Genomic DNA, 12,329 nt, shown 5'->3' on the forward strand with positions numbered 1-12,329 from the left:
GTGCAAGGGCTTTCTCCAGTTGCGGCGAGCGGGGTCCACTCCTCATCGCGGTGCGCGGGCCTCTCACTGTCGCGGCCTCTCTTGTTGCGGAGCACAGGCTCCAGACGCGCAGGCTCAGTAGTTGTGGCTCACGGGCCCAGCCGCTCCGCGGCATGTGGGATCTTCCTGGACCGGGGCATGAACCCGTGTCCCCTGCATTGGCAGGCGGATTTCTAACCACTGCGCCACCAGGGAAGCCCTAGATCATTTTATTGATTAAATTTAACCCCTTCAACAGAAAACAGATCAGTGCATTTCTAAGGATCAGGGAAGAGTTTGTTGCATAGGATTTTGGGGTGGGGGCTCAGGGCTGATAAATGGAATATTGCCTGCCGTATCAGTAAACAAAGGATGTCACGGTCTTCAGTGCTTGCAGCCCTCCGATGTGAGCCGGTGAGCCCTGAGGGAACTAAGGAAGGAAAGAATACCTGCCATCTAGCAGCCATCAGACTGCAGCCCCTCCCTACGGTGAGCCCTGAGGAAACTCAGGATGTGAAAACACAGGATACTGGCCCCAGATAACGGAGGTGCATATCAAAGTAATGATTTCAGTGAGCCCAGACTCTTGTATCTTCCCATACGCAGAAAAGCACTAAATACCTTAACTTGACATATCTGGTTTTCTTTAATTAACAATAATCTTTCGATGTTCAGACTATCTGCCTTTTGTTGCAAAACTCCTATATAACCTGGCTTCCCCCTTGCCTCCCCAGAGCAGTTCTCTCAGGGTTACTTGAGATGCTGCTTCCCAGGCTTGAAGTCCTAAAAATTCCCGCCGAATAAAACATGACTCTCAACTTTTAGGTGTGAATATTTTTTAAGTCAACAGGGCTGAAGAACTGCTCTACTCTTTTGTTGTGGTGGTGGCATTTGTCAAATTTCAGAGTGAGTTTTACTGAATGTAAATTCTACTTCAATAAACATGACTTTAAAAACTTAAAACAAAAGTGTCTCCAGCTAGAAATGATCAATGAAGTGAGAAACTGTTGAGAAGGCAACGCAGTTTGTTTTTTTTAGGTGTTCTTTGTTTGGGAGTGTGGTTCTAAAACATTTCCTCATATTGTTACCCTTATGTTGTTATTACCAGCTGACAATTTAAAAAAAACTCAAATAACTTCTTTGGCCTCATCATAGTGCAGGCTCGAGGTACCAATTGTGTTTTCTACACATTTAAGTAAAATGTGTTTATCCATTTCACACTTTAAAAAAATTATTTTTAATTGTTTTGGCCCTGCCACATGGCATGTGGGATCTTAGGTCCCTGACCAGGGATGGAACCTGCGCCCCCGGCAGTGGAAGCACCGAGTCTTAGCCACTGGACTGCCAGGAGAGTCCTCATTTCACATCTACAATCATCTTGCTTGCCAGTCATTCATGAACAGTATTATCTCATTTAATCCTCCTAACATCCCTGTGCACTAGACGTTATTACCTTTATTTTACATATGTGAAAATGGGGACTCAGAGGGGTGAAATGACTTATCCCAGGCAGCACTCAGGTACACAACATAATGATTCCATATTTGTATATATTACCAAATGATCACCCCAATAAGTCTAGTGCACAGCCCTCACCATAAGCTATAATGGAATAAAAAAAAAAGAATATAGATATATACATACATGTGTATAACTGAATGACTTTGCTTCACACCTGAAATTAACACAATATTGTAAATCAACTATACTTTAATAAAAACAAACAAAAAAACCCAACCATCGCCACACATAGTTACAATTTTTTTTTCTTGTGACGAGAACTTTCAAGATCCCTCTTAACAACTTTCAAGATCTCTCTTAACAACTTTCAAATACACAGTACAGTATTATTAACTATACAAATCATGCTGTACATTACACTTCCTGACTTAATTATTTTATAACCTGAAGTTTGTCCTTTTTGACCACTTTCACCCACTTACCCTACCACTCACTCCCTGCCTCTGGTAACACCAATCTGTTCTCTGTATCTATGAATTCATTTTGTTGCTGTTGTTTTTTAAGATACTATATATAACTGTATAAACGACATCAAACGGTATTTGTCCTTTCTCTGTCTGACTTAATTCACTTAGCATAATGCCCTCAAGGTCCATATTGTCACAAATGGCAGGATTTTTTCTTTTTTATGGCCAAATAGTAATTCATCCATCTTGAATAAACATATTGGCAGCTGTAAGATACAACTACTAGATAAACAACCAGCTAAGGAACTAGGCTGCCCCACCCATGAGGCTCTCCTTTCAGAAAGCCCTGGGTAACCTAAATAACTGACCACTTGCGCGGCCCTACTTCTCCCTTCTTGTGCCCTAATTCTTGTTATTAGGCTTTAAATTAGCCAATAAAGAGTGAATCTGCAACACCCCAGGCAACCCACACTTGGACCCTAATAAAGGCAGAGCCCCAGGTCTGTGCTGTCTCTCTACCTGTGACCTCACTGTGTGGCCCTCTGTGTGTCCTGTACCCTCCAGGACCTGTAAGAAATCTTTTTTTCAAAGTTCCCCAATGGTTGCTGCTGAGGTGTCTTGCAATCATAAGAACCACAAGGGCTAGTCCAGCCACACCATTGGCTCTGGTTGGTTGCGGAAATGTCTGTGGGGGTCCCCACAAGTGTTACATGTCCAGATGGGTGACCCCAGGTGTTCCTAGCTGAGACTGACACACCTTCCCACCCAAGACCTTTGTTTCAAAGGACCTCAGGTAGCCACCATTCACATGACAAAGAGACCGGGGTAAATCAAGGAATGCAAAAACTTTGGCTGGGAAAAAGCTTCGGGTGTGGTTACTGACTGGGAACAAATAGCCTGTGAAGTGTTCCAGAGAATTATTTTTAAACCATGCACCCAGTCTGTGCCTGTTTGAGCCTTAAAACAATACCCAGGTCCCGGGCTTCCCTGGTGGCGCAGTGGTTAAGAATCCGCCTGCCAGTGCAGGGGACACGGGTTCAAGCCCTGGTCTGGGAGGATCCCACATGCCGCGGAGCAACTAAGCCTGTGCGCCACAACTACTGAGCCTGCGCTCTAGAGCCCATGAGCCACAACTACTGAGCCTGCGTGCTGCAACTACTGAAGCCTGCGTGCCTAGAGCCGGTGCTCCACAACAAGAGAAGCCACCGCAATGAGAAGCCTGCGCACCGCAACGAACAGTAGCCCCTGCTCGATGCAACTAGAGAGAGCCCGTGCGCAGCAACGAAGATCCAGTGCAGCTGAAAATAAAAATAAATAAATAAATTAAAAAAAAATACCCAGGTTCCCTAATTTGCATTAGAGGAATCAGGCGGTGATGGCTGTAGAATTCCCAAGAAGGGTATTTCCTTCTATGTTTACTTCAAATGTGGTGTGAAATAAAATTCGTACTTTATGGCAAGGCAAGCAAAATTTAACCGTAAAAATTTTCCTCTGCTTTTTGGCCTTGTCTCTCCCCCGAACTGTGCATTGTGTATGTGCATTATTCGTCATCAAACCTCCCCCACTGGCAGGAATATCTGCCGTAAAGAGCAACATTCTCCTAGCATCAACCAGAGAACTCCTTCAAAGATAGCATTTCTTCTTGAGCTTATCAGGGGTCACGTGACCCACCACAATGACACTTAGATCTGGATCATGTAAACTGTCTATAACACACCTTTTGATGCACAGCCTTCTGTCTCAAAAAAACCTATATAACTGTGCCTTGACTTCTAACAGGTGGAACAGTTCTCAGAGCTTTCTGAGATGCTCTTCCCGGGTTATAATCCTCAAATTTGGCTCAAATAAAATTTTCCATTTCTTTCTTAGATCAACTGATTAATTTTTCATTGACAGTGGCCACAGAGGGTAATGGACAAGGAAGAACATCCCAGATGGCAAAACCAGAGACTGCAGTGAACAACAAAGAGGTTTCCCTTCTAGAGCCAAAGAATTTATTCCACTTCATAAGCAGGGAATTCTTAAATAAATTCTGCCCTGTGGGATTTGATCATTTTGATGGACCAGTAGCTGGTCTCATATTGTACTTTGGGTGAGGGGAGGGCCAGATAAATAAACTTTTAGTTTAAAAATTATTAGATCATGGGATAAACATTCTGTTCTGCTGAAGAAGACTGTGTATCAGGCAGAGATTTTGAACTCTGAGCTGAAAGCATCACTGGATGGGACTTTAGGATATCTTCTTCAGGGCAGGGTATAAGTGGATTCTATGGGTGGGGAGAAGCATGCTTTCATGTATTTGGTGGCTGGAGGGATGGAATGTGGACTGCCAGCTCTCCACAAAAATCTACTCTCTCTTTTTTCTGTAATGACAGAGTCATAGCCTAGCAACATGGCTGACCACCTATGCCACATTTCCCAGCCTCTCTTGCAGCTAGGTATTATCCAGTGTGGAATGTGAAAAGTACATGACACTTCAAGATCAGGGACTTTCTTCCCCTGTGCTCGCTGATTTCTTTCTTCTTCTTTTTTTTAATCTAGAGTTCACAGCTTCAACCTCACAGACAATAATAATGTTCAGGGAAATAGACAAGAAATAAAACATTGGGAACCTAGGTTTTTGATTGATTGAAAGGAGCAGAGTCACCCTCTGATATAGAACTCTGACTGTTACATGAGAGGGGAATAAACTTCTACTTTGCTTGAGCCATTACTCTTTTGTTTTATTTTTTTTAAATTATTTATTTATTTTTAGCTGTGTTGGGTCTTCGTTGCGGCCTGCGGTCTTTCTCTAGTTGCGGCGAGCCAGGGCTACTCTTTGTTGCGGTGCGCAGGCTTCTCATTGCAATGGTTTCTCTTGTTGTGGAGCACGGGCTCTAGGTGCAAGGGCTTCAGTAGTTGTGGCATGCAGGCTCAGCTGCTCTATGGCATATGGGATCTTCCCAGACCAGGGCTCGAACCCATGTTCCCTGCATTGGCAGGCGGATTCTTAACCACTGTGCCACCAGGGGGTTCCCCATTATTCATTTAGTCTTTTTTTTTTTAGCAAATGTTGTGGATTGAATTACATCCCTTTCCCAAATCTATGTGTTGAAATCCTAACCCCTAGTATTCAGAATGTGCCTGAATTTTTGCATATAATAGTTAAGATGGGGCCATATTAGAGTAGGGTGAGTTCCTAATCCAAGGTAACTGGTTTCCTTATAAAAAGGGGACATTTGGAGATAGACATGCCCACAGGGAGGATGCCATGTAAAGATGAAGGCAGATATCTAAAAGTCAAGGGACACCAAAGATAGCCAGTAAACCACCAGGAGTGAGGGGAGAGGCATGGGACAGACTCTCCCTTATAGCCTCAGAAGAAACCAACCTGCTAATGCCTTGATTTCAGACTTGTCTCCAGAACTGTAAGACAATAAATTTCTGTTATTTAAGCCATATAGTTTGTGGTATTTTGTTATAGAAGCCCTAATACAGCAAGTAGGCTATTCATCCTACCTAATACAAAAATTAGTATCAGAAATGGGGTGTTGCAATCACAAAAATCAAAAATCAGTTGCATTAGCTTAGTGAACCTGCTGGTAAGGTCACAAATATTTCAGACTGGATAACTGACCCTCATTATGCCAAAGAACAACATTTGGTAATGTCATCACCTGTGATCACCTACCTGAAAGCTAGATCATATGTCTACTAAGCCTGTGTTTCTAGAAGTGATTGGAAAGAGTTAGAATGTCACTGTAAGTTGGCTGCTCCTTGCTGCTTTCAGCAAGGAATCACAAGAAAGAGATGCTCTTACACAAGAATTGGCCACTTTTCAAAGTCAGGAACATCACAAGTTTGGAAGAGCCAACAGCTTCCTCGCCCCCTAAACAGTATAAACAAGGATCTTGCCTCCTGCCCAAGGCTATTGTTTCAGATGACCATTAATGGAGAATGACAAAGATGTAGATAGTTCAATGAAGCACATACTGCAAATTAAATAGACACAAGAACTCTGGCTAGAAAAGAACACTGAATGTTCTAGCAATGGAACTAGCTAGAAGCAACTAGACCAGATGTCTACTAAGTTTTCCGAAGCAACTATGTTGCTAAAAAATCCGAGTTCAGTCTGCAAAATCTCATGACTTCTGAGCTTTTTCCTTGGGTCTCTTTCTTATAGCAGCTTAACCTGACTCTTAACCCAATGTGGGGCTTGAATCCTGGTCTCTCTGGTTTCCAGAGTACTTCCTTTTAACCATTATGTGTTCTTTAGGCTGCAGTTTAAGTGCCACAAGATCAGGGATTTTGTTTGTCCCCTGCCAGACTCTTGAAAGACTGTAAATAGTAAACAGTAAATAGTAAAATGTGACAGATGTTCAATAAATATCTGTTGGAAGGATGAGGTAATAAACAAATGAACCAAGAGTGATATGAAGGAACTATCTAAGACTGGGACTGTGCCCGGAAGTTCAGAACAGATGGGCGCTGTATTTGGACAGACATTCCAATGCTGTGGTCACCGAATAAAAACTGGCCTCCTGCTGATGAGGGCCCCCAAGGCGCCCTTCATGTCGTTGTTGCGTAGACTGTAGATGAAGGGGTTCAGCATGGGAGTGACCACGGTGTACATCACTGCAGCGGTTGTGTCCTTCTGGGCCGTGTGGGAGGACATGGGGCTGAAATAAACCCTGATGAGTGTGCCGTAGAACAGGGACACCACAGAGAGGTGAGAGCCACAGGTGGAGAAGTCCTTCCACTTGCCTCTGGTGGACGGGATCCTCAACGCAGCAGCAAAGATGTGCGTGTAGGACACCAAGATGCCCACAAAGGGGGTGATGATGGCCAGGGCGCCCACGGTGTACACCATTGCATTGTTGAGAAAGGTGTCAGAGCATGCGAGCTTCAGCAGAGGGCTGAGGTCACAGAAGAAATGGGGGACCTGGTTGTGGGTGCAGAATGAGAGGCGGGTCAATAATATCGTGTGGGTCAAGGCATTCCCAAAGGTTGCAGTACAGGATGCTGCCACTAGGAGGCTACAGAGCTGTGGTATCACAGACGTGGCATAGTGCAGAGGGTGACAGATGGCCACATGGCGGTCGTAGGTCATGGCGGTCAGCAGGAAGCTGCCGATGCCGGCGAACCACATGAAGAAGAACATCTGGGTCAGGCAGCCAGCCTAAGGAATACCTCTGTGTCCTGACACATGATTAGCCAGCATCTTGCAGATGGTGGTGGAGGTGAAGCAAATGTCCACAAAGTCCAGGTTGGCCAGGAAGAAGTACATGGGAGCTGGACGTCGATGGCGATGGCCAGGATAATGAGCAGGTTCCCCAGTTCTGTGACCAGGTACATGCTCGGGAAGAGTACGAACAGCAGCTGCCGTTGCTTGGGGTCCTCCGAGAAGCCCAGGAACAGGAACTCAGAGACCAGGGTGAGATTTGCCCCTTCAACTGCCATCCTGAATCAATCAGAAATGACACGGAGGAGCTGTCCAGGGTCCTGGCCAAGGCTAGCCTCTCCTTTGCACCCTGGATCTCATCCCCTCTTGTTAGTTCAGCCATCCATCAGTTCTTCCCACTCCCTCCTGCAACAGGACCCTCCCCCACCATTTGCTGCATCATTTCCATCAGTGAACACGCCATTCATTCCCCACAGCCCACCTGCAGGATGTCACCTGGAGCTTGGTGGACAGCTCCCAAGCACTCTGACCATTTCTCACCTCCATCACATGTATCTCTATGTCCCAAGGCTTCATCTGGTCACCAGAGCAGGCTCAGCCTGCACACAGGGTAACATGGAAGTGTTGGGGGTTGGCACCCCAAGAGTGACTTTTGGCCAGTAAGGGACAGGCCTTGTTGGGTGAACGTCCTGGCTTCATCAATTCTGAGTGAAGCAGTTCTGGGGTGTGTTCTCTCAAGGATCCCTAGAAAGATGATCCCTCAGTTGCCAAGAGTGGGAACCTACTTATCCACACCTCCTTTCTCCAAACACTCATTGGGTCTCCTGGGATTATTTCCCAAATAAACTATTTGCACTCAAGTTCTTGACTTAGAACATGCTTTGGGGAGATTTCAAACTAAAATGCAAGAATTCCAAAAAATCTTCTATTTTTGAAGGAATCCCTTCGTTGTCCCAAATACCCCTCCTGCTACAACTTCCCTTTCTCTGCTCCATTAGATCTCATACTCCTCAAAAACATTGCCTGTCCTTGCATGTCAAGAGCAACCTTGACCTCCTATTGCTAATCCAAGGCTAGTATACAGTCAGTATGCACCAGCACACTAGTCCCATTGCTAAAATCTAGAAAGATTTGGCAGAGGCTGGAATATACCCTTAAAGAACATCCAAAGAATAGTAAAATTAATTAACAATACAAATTATAATATAGACACACTTTCAAGTTTACTGTTGTTGAATGTTGTAATGAGCTTTGATACATGGACAACATCTGAGAAACATTTGCAAAACTTTTTGTCAGTTTGGCTACTGTCACTGTGAGCAGTGTGGTTGTGTGCTTATAAAATTATCTGTGCTATAGGAGAAGTACCAGTTTATCATTACCCTCAAATTTTGAGGTTGGTCCTGGTTTTAAATAGTTAAGATTTACTTTGGTTTTTTATTGTTCGTGCATTGCAGTTTCTGTCTAAGTTGTCAGTGTGCAATGTTCTCATAATTATAAAATCAAAAGTTTACAATAAACATGAAAAGAAAGCATCCAGAATGAAAAGGCAACAAAGCTTGGATAATGTTCCCTTTAAATATTGCTGTATTTGTGGAAGAATAGAAAAGAAATGATATTCACGGTGAATAGCAGTCCTGGAATATCTGATACTTGCAGAAGTTGAGCAACTTGGAACAGTTTTGCTACTGTGTAAGACTCACTGTAAAATGTAACACTTAATTTATAATTTTGGAATGAAAAACAATTTTTCAAAATAAAAATATGGGTAGTTTATGGTAACAGGTGATATAAATATTGGGTCCAAGTGGTATTCAAAACTATTCATTAAAGTTGGAAGTGCCCATACTTAAATATTTCATCTGAATAGCAATCATGTTTTGTTCATTTGGGGCTCAAATAAAGAAAATTTGTAGTGGTCAATGAGGAAAAATGAAAAGAACATCATTATTCAGTGAGACACTAAAAAGCGTTTGAACAACAGAAAGTTCTGGGAAAAATTTACGTCAAAGTATTATATGTTGGTAAAGCAGACAGAAAGCATTTAGAAAGGAATACAGGACTTTTAAAACACTCTAGTGTATGGTTAAAAGTAATTGAGACTTTTCAGATATGAAATAATTAATAGAATTTCAAAAAACGTAATTTTGGTGTAGGCATGACATTGCCATTCTGACTCACGCACCTGCTTATGGTAAAACCCATTTACTGGAAAGAGAAAATACCTTTTTGGAAGACTACATCAGGTCAGTAAAATTTCAGCCATTACCAATGAAGTTTCATCAGTGTCACTAACTTTTTTTCCCTGCAATTTATTTATAAAGTGAAATTCAAGACTTTGAAGGTAGTTTAAGTTTGTTGATCACATGAGGTTGTGATTTATTTCAGAACATTTGAAATAAAATTGGAAAAAGGTAAAAAACAGAATTACATTTACTGACTCTGAAACGTGGTCAAATGATGTCTGAGATGATCAGATGGTGTTTTAGAAATGCCTTCTCAATGAAAAATAGTCACATGAAGACCTCCTTGGCTTGTATACAGATATAATATAAATTTGGGGTTTCAAGCAAAAGTTACAAAACTTCCTGGATATTTTAATTTGGTTTCATTTAAGTCTCTTTGTTCAGTTATCTCTGGGTGATTCAAAAAAGATACAATTCAAATGAAACACTTTAAACGTTTTCTGTAAAATTTTATGTATGCCACCACGCATTCAATAAACACAGAGAGAATAAACCAACATATCTAAAAAGCTGGGGATTGAAATAGTGAAAACAGGAAGAGTATTTGGATCCAGATGGACAACCTGAGGGGCTGGAGCTGTAAGAGCAGCCTGAAAATCATGTCAAGTCTTGTAAATTCTTCTCAATGAAAATTACGAGAAAGGAGTTAACACTAGAAAATAACTATGTATGTGCTTTTTTTTTTTTTTTTAAGGATTTGGATTTAATAGATGCAGTCCTAACAGGGATATCAATACTTCATTCAGTCTTACAAGAAAGGAATGTTTCAGTTGTTAAAGCTGACAATAATTTGATATATAAAAAGTATTGGGGCTTCCCTGGTGGTGCAGTGGTTGAGAATCCGCCTACCAATGCAGGGGACACGGGTTCGAGCCCTGGTCTGGGAGGATCCCACATGCCGCGGAGCGACTAGGCCCGTGAGCCACAACTGCTGAGCCTTCGCGTCTGGAGCCTGTGCTCCACAACAAGAGAGGCCGCGATAGTGAGAGGCCCGCGCACCGCGATGAAGAGTGGCCCCCACTTGCCGCAACTAGAGAAAGCCCTCGCACAGAAACGAAGACCCAACACAGTCATAAATAATAAATAAATAAAATTAAAAAGAAAAAAAGTATTGTTACCAAAGGGGAGGAGGAGGGATAAATTAGGAAATTGGGGTTAACATATACATGCTACTGTATATAAAATAGATAATCGGGACTTCCCTGGTGGTCCAGTGGTTAAGACTCCGAGCTCCCAATGCAGGGGCTCCGGGTTCGATCAACGAACAAAGATCCCACATACCCAACTAATCCCACGCGATGCAGCTACTGAGCCTGTGCACTCTAGAGCCCACGCACCGCAATGAAGACCCAGCACAGCCAAAATAAATTAATTAAAAAAATAGATAACCAACAAGGACCTACTGTATAGCACAGGGAACTCTACTCAATACTCTGTAATAACGTACCTGGGAAAAGAATCTGAAAAAGAATGGATGTATGTATAACTGAATCACTTTGTTGTACACCTGAAATTAACACAACATTGTAAATCAACTATACTCTAATATAAAATAAAAAATTAAATTAAAAAAAAGAAAACAAATTTATACTTTCCAAAAAAAAAAAAGTATTGAACACTTGCAAATAAAGAAAATGATGAAAGAGAAATGTAAGATAATTATAGAAATGATATGCCATTTGAAAACCAACAAAATAAATATCAATCCCAGGTGTGGGATGGAAACTCTTAGGGGGTCCTCTACTAGCTCTTATGAAAATGAATTTGTTGTTTGAGGACAAGATAAACTTATTGAATCCTAGAAGTTTATCGAAGTATATCCATGAAGTTCTGTGGAATAAATATTAATAAAATTAAGCTGATCAAATAAATAGGACGATTAAACCATTCCTAGGACTTAATCATGCAGAGAGGTATTGAATATATAAAAATCTCAGACAGGGTTATGAGAGCTAGGACTTTGCTTTTAATTTTAATTCTGTTAGTTTAGTAGAAACTAAGAGAGGACTCAGCACCTTGTACAATGCTATTGACATTAAAAGAAAAGCGTTATTTTTTTTAAAGCTGCAAGAGACCTAGTGATGATCACCTTCAAATCTGTCCCTCCCTTCTCATTTCTGATCTCATCTCCTGTGCTCATTCTGGTTTCTTTGATGGTCCTTGAATAATCCAGAGATGCTCCTGCCGCAGGGCCTTTGCACTTGCTGTTCCCTCTGCTTAGAACACTCTTTTCCCCAGATATTCATATAGCTCTGATTTCTACTTCTGGCCCCTATGATAATATTTCCATTAATCAGGTAGGAGGAGCTTTTACAAAAGTAAATTAGATCTTGTCCTTCACATAGTACTTTCCTCCCGGTAATATTTGTAGTAAAATTCCAAATCCTGGTGCAACTGCTATGGAAAACAAATGGAGTTTCCTCAAATATTAAAAATAGAACTACCATATGATCTGGAAATTCCACTTCTTTTATTTCCTTATATCCAAAGGAAATAAAAATGGGACATTGAAGAGATACCTGCATCCTCATGTTCATTGCAACATTGTTTACAATAGATGAGATATGGAAACAATGGAAGAATGGATAAAGAAGATGTGGTTTTATATATATGCAATGAATGGATAAAGAAGATGTGGTTTTATATAATATTCATATAATATATATATGAATATTATTCAACCATGAGAAAGAAGGAAATCCTGCCATTTGCGACAACATGGATATACCTTGAGGGCCTTATGCTAAGTGAAATAAGCCAGACAGGGAAAGACAAATACTGCATGATATCAACTGTATATGGAATCTTAAAATTAAAAAAAAAAGTGAAAAAAAATTCCGAATTCTGCAAAGTCTAGGTCCTGCTCACCTCCCCCATCTCTATTTAGATCACTGTCTCCCAGCCACACAGGTCTCTTTGTCCAAGATTGGTTCTACCTCAGGACCTTTGCACTTGCTGTTTCCTCTGCCTCAAATG

The 12,329-nt window shown here is 41.8% G+C and overlaps 1 pseudogene; it reads right to left on the reverse strand.

Moving 5' to 3' along the window:
- Window positions 1–6,444: 6,444 nt before the first annotated feature.
- LOC133090321 (olfactory receptor 1361-like) lies at window positions 6,445–7,385 on the reverse strand (annotated as a pseudogene).
- Between the last annotated feature and the right edge of the window lie 4,944 nt (window positions 7,386–12,329).

The sequence above is a fragment of the Eubalaena glacialis genome, chromosome 4 (assembly GCF_028564815.1).
Source record: "Eubalaena glacialis isolate mEubGla1 chromosome 4, mEubGla1.1.hap2.+ XY, whole genome shotgun sequence".
Taxonomy (NCBI): domain Eukaryota; kingdom Metazoa; phylum Chordata; class Mammalia; order Artiodactyla; family Balaenidae; genus Eubalaena; species Eubalaena glacialis.